Genomic DNA, 10,808 nt, shown 5'->3' on the forward strand with positions numbered 1-10,808 from the left:
GTTTGCCCCAAAAGTAGCTATTGTGTCATACAGGAGGCCTGCGCTATGCAGGGGGTCAGATTAGATGCTCTAATGGTCTCTTCTGGCCATAAAGTTGACTAATTTCTGAAAAACTGAGTGTAGTGCTGGGAGAAGCGTCTGATGTATTACTGTCTAGCCGGCTTGCTTCCTAGAACGAATGCTCCTTGAGTGGGGTGATCCACAGGGAGTAGCTCAAACCTCCAAAGTGCCTGGCCAGGGGCAGGACATTATCACAGCAAGGGAGGGGTGTGGCAGTGACATCACAAAGGCCTTTTGCAGGACCTCACACTATTGGTCAAAGGTGATGGGGAGGTGGTGACCTCACAGAAAGATGCAACATCAGCCAGGTAGGACAGGGGCGAAGGGCCGGGGAAACCTCAGAGACCTCTGCGGCTTTGCTTCAGCAAGTCTCCTTCTCCAGGTCTCTCTTTGAGGACTGAGAGAGTATTCAGGTTCATGGACGTGAGCGCCAGGAGGAACCTCTTTTGAGTTTTCTCCTTCCCTTTTTGTGATTTTACTAGAAAACAGATGTCCCTGTTTAGAAGGTAAGAGCCTCCTCGAGGTTTGAAACCTGTTCCGTCTGATCTCTCTGTTGATAGTTGAAATCTAGGCATGGAAAATACACGTTTAAGGATGCAGAATTTTATTCTGCACCTGGGATTTTGTCCTTTAGAATCACTGGGACATTAGGGTTTGTCCTTTTTGTTTCACCTTTTCCTCCATCCCTCCCTCAATCCTTTCTCTTTGTCTCTTTCTTCTTTTGTCCTTTCACCTGTTCCCCTCCCAACACCAGGAGCGGTGTGTGTGTGTGTGTGTGTTGCGGGGGAGTGCTCGGCAGCACACACTGTGGGAGGTCCACTCAGAAATGTGGAGCTGAAATAGTGCTCGGGCAGTGATCCCCACTGGTGACTTGGGCCATCCTTTGCGCTCTCTGGTGAAAACCCTCGGCCTCCTGTTCTCAGTCTCTACCCTGATTGGCTGAGCAGGGGGTTATTGACAGGGAGGAGACTCAGGTCCCTGTTGCTCTCTTTGAAGACCAAGGAAATAAGTCAGAACCAGTTATATGTTTGATGAATTCTGCTGCTTCAGTGCATTAATAGTCTCTGAATAGTTCATGATTCTCTCTAACATTGCAGTTCTCCTACAATACTTGCTGAATAATTACTGTGCAGTGTTGGTCTGCAGCTCATTTGAGAACACTTTACTAAAGTCAGTCAATGTTTGAAATTCAAGATCTGATGGTTAGTTTGAAAATCAGGGCTCTTGGGTCCTATTCCCAACTCTGCCACTGGCTGGCTGTGTGACCTAAGACAAGTCAATTCTCCTTTCTCAGCCTTAGCTTCTCCCTCTTTCAAGTACGGATAATAACGATCCGCTTCTACCTACCTCTCGGTGGGTGGAGGATGGGGATCCATTGGAGAGTGTCACTAGGGGTAGTGCACAATATGAGGTGTCCTATTACCTTTGCTCAGAGCAAATTATGACATAATAGACTAGCTGAAATAGTCTCTTTTATTTGTATTTTTTTTTATTTTGAAATTGTTAAGAGCAGCAACTACTTAGCTCAGAGTGAAGCATCTTATCTCATGTTTGTAATCTAAGTGTCTCCTCTTTGTGTGCAATGAGGCAATTTAACACACTCTGACAAACAGGAGATGCTTTTGTTTTGCAACAAAATATTTTTGCAAAGAACTTTCATCCCATTTATTTTGATTTCGAGAAAGAAAGTGGTTTAGTCTGAATGGAATTTTCTGATAGAAATGGTTTCAATTAAATTTCTCCACCATCTCAATTCCTGAGCTCTGTCCCTGCCTCTGGGGAATGGAGGTTTCCTGGTTGTTAGAACAGGAGTCAGGACCGGTGGCTTCTCTTTCTGGCTCTGCCACCGCCTTGCTGTGTAGGCCCTTGGGTAGGTCACTTCCCTTCTATGGACCTCAGGCTCCTCCCCATCTGTCCAATGGGAACAGGGACAGTTCTCGAACTCTGGGCAGTCCTTAGCCTGGGTGAAATAAGGGGCGTTCAAACCCTGTGTGAAGGAGAAAGGGGAGTTTCCCGGTGTTTAGCACCAAGGAATTCTGAAGTTTGCTAAAATGTCTAGTCTGTGGAAACAAGAAATGGTTGGGGCAAAACTTTTTAACCACTGCCTTTTTTAAAGCCCATTCATGGATGTGTGTCCCTATCTCTCAGGTACCTGGGGTTCTTTGCCAGGAGGAGAGAAGAGGTTCCTGCCTCTGTTTTTGTGGCCTTAACAAACCAGGTGTTGTGCTCCAGTTCTCGTCTGAGATCCCTGAAGAAGAACATCTTCCCACTCTTCAACAAGACAGGACCTATCTTTAAAAGGGAACAAAGAGAACTCTGAGACTTACTAGCTCGCCTCACTTCCATAGCTGGAGAGATACTGGAGTACATTCTTAAACTATCAGTTTGTCAGCAGCACCAACAGGATAGTTTAGTTCTTAGGACTAGTGAGCATGGATTTGTCAAGAACAAATCATTCCAAACCAATCCTCTTTCCTTCTTTGGCAGGGTTCCGGGCCTAGTGAAGGTGGGTAGACAGTAGATGGGATCTAGCTTGGTGTTACTAAGGCTTTTGACACAGTCCCGTAGGACAGTCTCACAAGCAAACCAGGGAAATGTGGTCTAGATGCAATCAGTGTGATGTGGGTGCAGAGCTGGTTGAAAGCCCAGACTCCAAGAGCCCTTCTCCATATCTGGCTGTCCAACAGAGAGGATGTACCTCTTGGGTCTGGCAGGGATCAGTCCGGGGTCTGGTACTATTCAATATTTTCATTACTGATTTGGAAAATGGAGTGGAGAGCATGCTTCTAAAATTTGCAAATGACACCAAGCACTTTGGATCACAGGACTGGAATTCAAAATGCCCTTAACAAACTGGAGAATTGGTCTTCTTGAGCCAAACTCCATGGCTGGGCCCCTCTCTCTAGACTGGGATGAAGTGCAACCCCAGAGCCAAACACTCCTCCTCCTCGGCAGTGTGCTCCGTCCTTGAATGGTCAGATGCTGATTAGCACTGTCAGAGCAGCTTTGTCTGGGAGATTCCCAGCACTTTTCAATAGTGGGAAAGAATGAAATCCCATCAATGGAACTCAGGAGTCCTGACTCCCAGTCCCCTGGTCCAGTGTCTCCAGCGAAGCACACTCCCTCTCATAGGCAGGGGGAGCGGCCATGAGGGCCTGCTTGTAATTGCCAGCTGTGGGAGGGAGTGTGCAGCAGTGGTTAGCAAAGGGGCCTGGAAAGAAGGACTGCTGGGTCCCATCTATACTTCTGACACTTGGTGTGACCCTGAGTCAGTAGCTTCCCCTCCCCAGGTTTGTTTCTCATCAGTAGGGTTGGGGTTGCAGTTCTGACAGCCCAGGGGGGTTGGGAGGCTCCAGGAAGGTGTGTAAAGTGCTGGGATTTCAGGATCCCGGAGGCGCTGTCACCCCTGCACTAGGGTGATGTTCTGCACCCCCTGCTGCTGGCCAAGTTTCTCCTTTCCCTGGCAATAAGACAGACTCTTGTTTTCACAGCCAGCTGATCGCCCAGTGTCATCACCCTGCCTGCTGGCTGGGCAGGGTAACTCCTCAGGTCACCACCCTCCTCTCCAGCCTGTCTTGGGCTTGGAGAGTGAGGAGAAGGGCGAGGGATGACATTGAACATCCCCCATCCATCGCTTCATCACCAGAGCAAGTGAGTGGCATTAGGGCTCCATGGTGGCATCCCCTCTCTGTCTGGGGAGAGGCAGAAAGAGGGGGAGAGAATCTCTCCCAAAGGACATTAGTTTTGCAAACAGCCCCCAGAAGCCCCTCACTCTCAGACTGGGGAGGGACTTCTCCAGAGCCGTCTCCAGCGTTTTTGGCAAGGTCCCAGCAATGGGGCTCCCAGCCCTTCCCTTGTGGGAGACTGTTGCCCAGGCTGAGAGTCTCTGAGCTGGGCCGGACCCGGGGAGCTGCTGAGCATGGAAATCAATGGGAAACGAAGGGGCCCTGGCCTTGCTATGTCTAGGGACTTTGAAGTGGGGAATGGTTTCCCAGGAGAAGTTTGAACTCCTGAGTTCTGTTCCTTCTCTAGCCTGGGTGGGGAATGGGTGAGAGGAAGTGTGAGTGTGTCCTGGGCTGGCAGGAGGGAGATGCTTGTCCAAAGTGACCAGTGGTCTTTGTGAGTGACCCCAGTGCTCGAAAAGGACGAGACTCCCCGGTTCTTGCAGCCCCAGGGATGACGAGGGGGAAGGTTGAGGGGGAGCAGATCATGCAATGAACTCCTGCCAGTGTGTGTAGCTTGCACTCCCTGCTCCCCCGTGTCGGGAGGAGGAGCTGCTCTGGCTGGGGCAGGGATGGGGAGAGACCAAACAAGTTGGTTAGTGAGAGGCTGCCTTGACCCCAGACTCACATCTGCTCCCCGCTCGGTTCCAGGATGGCCAGGCTCCTGAGGATGTTCAGGAAGAAGGCTCTGCAGGCGGCTCCAGAGCCTGTGGAAAGCAGCTGCCATCTTCCCCGGGAGCCGAGCGGCCCAACCGTCCCCAATGGCGGGAAAGGAGCTCACGACCGGGCCAGGAGGTGGAAGTGCCCAGCCTTCTGGAAGAAGAAACCTGCTCCCGGTGCTGGCGCCGAGGTGGGAGAGGCACCGTTAAGGCCAAAATGGAGCTGGGCCAGGATGCAGCTGGGCAAGCAGGACCCAGCCCTGGTGCAGAACCGGGCAGGGTGGTTCCGAGGCTTGTTGTTTGGGCAGCAGCAGCCCCAGGATCCCAGCCCCGATTTCCAGCAGTAGGCATCGCCCTGCCCGGTTAGTGGGGACCTTCCAGCCTTCCCAGGGCAGGAGTTGGAGGATCCCTCTCCCAGCCCCAGCAGCTCGGCCCGCTTCCTGTGGGACAACAGCAGCACCTGGAACTTGGACAGCAGCGAGGCAGACAGACGCTTCTGCTTTATTCCAGGTGAGGAGCCTGGCTGGGCTCGGAGGGGTAAGGAAGGGGCTGTGAACACTCCGGGCCCAGGCCCTCGAGCAGTGCTATGGGGGTGGGTCCCCAGCTCAGGTGTCTGGCCTGAGCCACTGAACCCCACTGACACCAGATGCTGCCACTTTATTCCTTGATGCCCCATTGGGTTGGGGGGGAGTATGGGAGGCACCTCCCAGGGAGTCCAGGATTCTGGGTGGAGGGGTCTCTTTGCTATGGACTCCTGAAGGACTTGGGGGCTGATGACACTGAGGCTACTTGGAATCAAATACATTTGAGATACAAGTACATAGCCCATATTCATTACTTCAAATACAAAAATGGAACGCACAGCCAGCAAAATTATAACCAGCAAATCATAACCTTGTCATAGACACCTCACACGACAACCTTTGCACAATATTTGCTGCACATATATAACAGTGGTGGCAACAATGATCCCTACGGTCCCAGTTCATATTAATAACGTCACAGAAGGCTATAGAGAAGTGGGAGAGAGGTGTCTTCCAGCCGGCGTGTCTCATCCATTTCCCCCTTGCCGCTTGGGCCGAGGTGGGAAGGGAGCGAAACATCCCCGACTGAAGATTTTGCGCTCGACCTTGAAGATTAAGCCCAACCCCCAGGCATGGCTAGGTCAGGGTTGTCCTGGGCTCTGGGGGCAGAGGGCTGAGCTGGGAGAAGGGGCAGATGAGGGGATTTTGTCTCTGATAGATAAGGGTTTGTCAGGAGAAAGCTGTAGTTCACATGCGGGGGGTGTCAGTGAGATTTGAGCTGGTGTAGCAGCAGCAGGGAAGCAGTGTGTGTGTGGGGGGGGGGATTCACTTGGGAAAAATGAAACTCCCAAGCCGCTCCCTTTGCTGGAGCAAAAGCCTCTCATTTATCTCCTCAACTCCCTTCCATGAAAATCTCCACCCCTCCCCTGGTGCTGAGAGACCCTCTTTACTCCCATGGAGATTTGTAATTGTTCTAACTCTTCCTTTGCCTTGTCCAAATTGTTTTCCCACAAAAATGATCAAGGACATTTCAAATGAGAAAAACAAACGAAACCAGAGAAACTCCCACCACACACAGTTTGGGTCTGAATTTTTCTACTGAAATTTGGAGATAATAAAACTCCTTCCTCTGTTGGCCAGAAACCAAAGCTAGACCTCCCCTGCTGTAGCTGTGACTTCTGCTACCAAACCACCAATGCGCTGTCTCCTCTTGTGAGACATTTCTCTGCACAATACTGCTGCTAATCCAGTTACTGACTCCAGGAAACATTTTCCTTAGCCTGATTCCGTGTGTCACTGGTTTCTATAGCAAAGGTCAGTCCCTAGCCCTGTGGTCCGGACATCCTCATTCGCATCAGGCTTCAAGTTGAGAATAATTTCCTATTCTTGCTCTGTGGGAGGGGAGACTTTTAAACGCGCTCTCTGTGCGACTGCACATGGCTAAGCAAAGAGAACAAACCCAAATCCCCCCTGTACTTTGGGAGCCAGGTTTGCGGTGGGAATTCTGTAGTTCAGATGACTTCAGACCTGGTCATTGTGATTCTTTACCAGTTTCTCTGGCGTTGAGGCACCTTTACATTTCAGCTGTGATAGCTGAGTGGTTAAGGTGTTGGAATGGAAGTCCAATTGGGTTTCTCTGCGCAGATTCAAATCCTGCTCACAGCGAAGCCTGTGTTTTAGCCAGTATCTTATCCGAGCAATTCCCTGTGTACAACCCCCTGAGACACTCTCAAGTCTCTCCCCACCCCAAGTAAATCCTCTTCTGCTCCTTTCATAGAGATGCCTGGGACACCACCTCCCCCTGTGTCCCTGAGGTGTCAGGCAAACTCTCAGTGCCTGTAGCCTCTGCCACTCACCTAGTGCCCCATAGATCAGCCATAACCCTGGTTCTGCTCCTCTCTCTAGTGTGTGAAAGGAGCCAAGTCAGTGACTCCATGGGATTTGCCCCGAACCCCTCTAGGGCCGGCCCTGAAGGGAAGCACTGACTATCACAGTGACAATACAACTGACCAGCATTGCGGGGGAGGCTGAGGGAGATCCGCACTCATCAGGTCTCTTCTCTCCCCCAAGGTGAGCCAGGCACTGCTCTCTCCTGACTCTCACTCTAGCAGCTGGACACTAAGGAGCCATTTCCCCACAGCAAGTGCATTGAGTGCCCCTGTGGTGCTGGGGGGGGGCCTGGCGCTGCTGCTGGCTCTGGGGCTGGCAGGGGGGTTAATGTCTGCACAGACTCTCAGCTGCCAGGACGGAGGGGACACTTGAGACCTTACCAGACTGTCTCATTGAAGACGGGGGGTTGAAAGACCTATACAGACGCTCTCCAGAGCACGGAGCAACATCCGCCCATGCAGCCAGGCAATGAGCATTTCTCACAGCCTGGAGCCAAGGGTGAGGTGGCAGCTACTGTTCCAGCTCCTGGGGGACAGGCCCTGTCAGCTAACAGACACTTCTTACTCACCACAGCTAAGGGCGCCGGGTTCCTGCAGTGGGGGTGTGAAGCAGCCATTCTTTTCCTGTCCTTTTTGTGTGCGACTGCTGACAAAAACATCCCAGATAGAGAAACAACAGGCCAAAATGCTGTCATGCAACTGCCAAAGTAGCTCAGTTTGAAAAGCGTTAGACTGAAGATCTAAAGGTCCCTGGTTCAATCCTGGGTTTTGGCAGGCCCTGTCATTATGCTTTGTGCAGAGATGGCTTGCCCTCTGGGAGCACAGCAGTGCCTCCACCCAAGGTGAATTCCTGACCTTAGGATCTGCAGTAGGAAAACACAGAAGGGGCTTACTTGCCCCTAGTTGGCCCATCTGACCTTTAATGATGAGAGCTGTCTTTCCCAACATGGTGGGAAGAAAGTGAGGCAGGGCAGCCTCAGGAATGGTGCCAGAGGGCTGCTAAGCAGGGGTTGGGGATGAAAACTCTTCTGTGCAGCTGAGCAAGAGCAGTACCAAGGAAGGGGCATCTGTAAAAGTGACCCCACACACCTCTCCTCCTCTGGGCAGCTGGTGCTGACAGCTCCAAGGGAAGGCTTAAAAGCCACAGAGCAACTGAGGGCAGGACTATATCTGGGTGTGGCCTTCAGACAGGCACAAAAACACCCTGCCAGGCTGCTCCCTGCCATGCCAAACACCCACTGAAGGTCACCAGGATGCAGAGCGGCTGCTGATGCTCTGTAGCCAACATCAGAAGATAGAAGGAAAGCAGGGCCCAGGGCCAGCCCCCATGGTGAGGCCTCTGACTGGTCCCACTCAAGGTATTCACTTTTGCTGTGGGCCAGGAGATTTTACCCGAAGAGGCTTTTCCCAAGCTGGCAAGAAGCAGAGAAACACCCAGGCTCCCAAGAAGCTATGTAGCAAGTACCCTCCAGCATAGGGACAGATGCACACGCTAGCCCAGGCTGCCGCCCACTTTCTTTGGTAAGTCAGGAAGGGCAAAGGCTAGACTGGAAGCACCTGGGGCTCCTGCCGCAGCCTTTGTGACACCCAACCCCCAACTCCTTCCCAGGCTCTAGCTGAAGCCAGAGCATTGGCCTGAGCAGCCAAGAAGAGGTTCCAGCCCTGAAGGGAGCAGGACGTTCAGCACAATAGTTAAACTGCAGAAACACAACCACCTAGAGACTCAAACCTTCAATCTTCTGATCCACACTCAGATGCCTTATCCGTTAGGCCACATGGTAACATAAAAAAAGACCCTCCAAGCACTTCTTTGGAAAAGGCAGACACTGTGTTTCTCAGGTCATCTACTGAGGGGGGCTGAGACTCTGGGCACAAGAAGTCGAGTTCCCAGCAACACGTGAGACTTAATTCTATGGAGCCAGGTGCAGGGCTTTGGAAGGGAGGCTCAGGCATGGGGGATTGGGGTGCAGCGGATGGACCGGCTGTCTAGGTGTGGAGATTTAGTCACACTGAGGCACAGAAGGGAGAAGGAGGAGTAATCCTTCTGACAGTCAGCGGCTGTGCAGAAAAAGAGGAGGGGTTCTGGGGACATTTTTTGCCTCTCTTTTGCCTATCTGCTCGCTCTTGTGGTGAATGGGGAAGATGATCTCAACTAGCTCAGTTGGTAGCACATCAAGCTCTTAATCTGAGGATCCAGGGTTCAAGCCCCTGTCTGGGCACCCAGTTTCAAATTGCCCTGTGTGCCAGGAGCCAAAAGATTCCTGGTGCTTCTCCACCAGCCACATGCAGATTCCCAGAATCCATGGCCATTTCCTGGAAAGGTTCCTTTCCTCAGGAATCAGGAGAGAGGCAACATCCACATTACCAGAGGACCTCCTGCAGGCATGCTGCTGAAGGCAGCCTGACTGCCACCCTCACAGTGACTGGCAGGCCGTTCCCTGCAGCTTGCCGTCCCAGGCATGCACTTGCTGCGCTAGTGTCTGGAGCTGTCCCTGTCCCTGACCCAGGGCAGAGGACATTGGAAGCTAAACATCCAGAGCTTGCAAGGTAAAGGAGCAGTGGGGTGAGGCCTGGCGGTGTTGGCAGAACAGGAAAGCATCAGAGGGTTCTATGGCAACCAGATGGATTGACGGAAGTCGGTGAGGGAGGAGTTGGCGGCTTTGTTCCAGCGGTCAGGCAAAAACCGCAATATCAAAGAAACCAATGGTGCCAAGTCCTGCAGTGTTGCCTGTGGGATTTCCAAAAGAGCATCGAGGCTGGGGAGCCAGTGATCCTGTGACCGTACAACCGGATCAAGTGACAGCTGCCCGAGTTCCATGAGATGAGGCTGCAGCTGGCCGGTATGAGCGGGAGCACAGAGTGAAGGGAGGGGAGTCCTCCCCTGACATTTTTGCAGCCTGCAGGGAATGGAGACCAAGCAGGGGGATGTGGGGACTCAGGGCAGGACCCGCGGATCCCATAGTGCAGGACAACAGTCGCTGGAGGAGGAGAGAGAGTCCTGCGAGAGGAAGCCGCTGGTGGGAAGCAATAAGTGCAGAGTGCAAACCAGTCAGCCGAGAGACCCAGGGGTCTAGAAAACAAAATGGGAGCAGGTTCCATGGTGTAATGGGCAGCACTCAGGACTTTGAATCCTGGAATCTGAGTTCAAATCTCAGTGGGACCTCCTGCAGATATTGTAGTTTGCTGCAAAGTCTTGGAGCTCAATGTGTATAGTTACTTTCTACCTGTGTAAACTTCAGCAAGGTTTATTTCTCCTCCTCATGGGTCACTGATGCCCACTGGAGATAGGTCTTTGGTCCAGCTGGCCGCTATAGGGTGGGGTCCTAGAACTTAACAGTCTGGCTAGAGATTCCTGCGGGTTGACCTGATGGTTTGGTTTCTTGCTGCTTCATCTGATGTCCACAACTTTGGTCCCTGTAGCTGCAGCTCTTCCTCTTTCCCATATGGCATTTAAAGGAAGGAGTGCCAGGGCCAGGCTTCCCAGGCTGGAGCCCAGCACACCTCTCCTCCTCTGGGCACCTAGAGCAGAGGCGGTTGGCGCTGACAGCTCCAAGGGAAGGCTTAAAAGCCACACAACAACCGAGGACAGGGCAAGAGGAGGGCAGGACCATGCCTATGTGTGGCCTTCAGACAGGCACAAAAACACTCAGCCAGCCTGCTCCCTGCCATGCCAAACACCCACTGAAGGCCACCCACAGCCCAGCATGCGAGGCAGCTGCTGATGCTCTGTGGCCGTTATCGAAAAGGGTAGGAAAGCAGGGCCAGCCCCCCTGGTGGGGCCTCTTACCATTCCCACTCAAGGTGCTCACTTTTGACATGGGGCAGGAGATTTTACCCTAAGAGGCTTTTCTCCAGCTGGCGAGAAGCAGAGAAACACCCAGGCTCCATGTAGCAAACCACCTCAAACCCAGAGACTAGCACACATTTGGAAGAAGGAAACTGCTCTACACACTA

General features: G+C 52.4%; 2 non-coding genes across 2 annotated transcripts; both read left to right on the forward strand.

The window, feature by feature from the left end:
• The first annotated feature begins 7,555 nt into the window (after nucleotides 1-7,555).
• On the forward strand, nucleotides 7,556-7,628 carry TRNAF-GAA (transfer RNA phenylalanine (anticodon GAA)). The gene has a single exon. It is a non-coding gene; the product is annotated as a tRNA-Phe (tRNA).
• Nucleotides 7,629-9,945: 2,317 nt separating this feature from the next.
• TRNAQ-UUG (transfer RNA glutamine (anticodon UUG)) lies at nucleotides 9,946-10,017 on the forward strand. The gene has a single exon. It is a non-coding gene; the product is annotated as a tRNA-Gln (tRNA).
• Nucleotides 10,018-10,808: the final 791 nt, after the last annotated feature.

The sequence above is a fragment of the Gopherus flavomarginatus genome, unplaced genomic scaffold (assembly GCF_025201925.1).
Source record: "Gopherus flavomarginatus isolate rGopFla2 unplaced genomic scaffold, rGopFla2.mat.asm mat_scaffold_1797_arrow_ctg1, whole genome shotgun sequence".
Lineage (NCBI taxonomy): Eukaryota > Metazoa > Chordata > Testudines > Testudinidae > Gopherus > Gopherus flavomarginatus.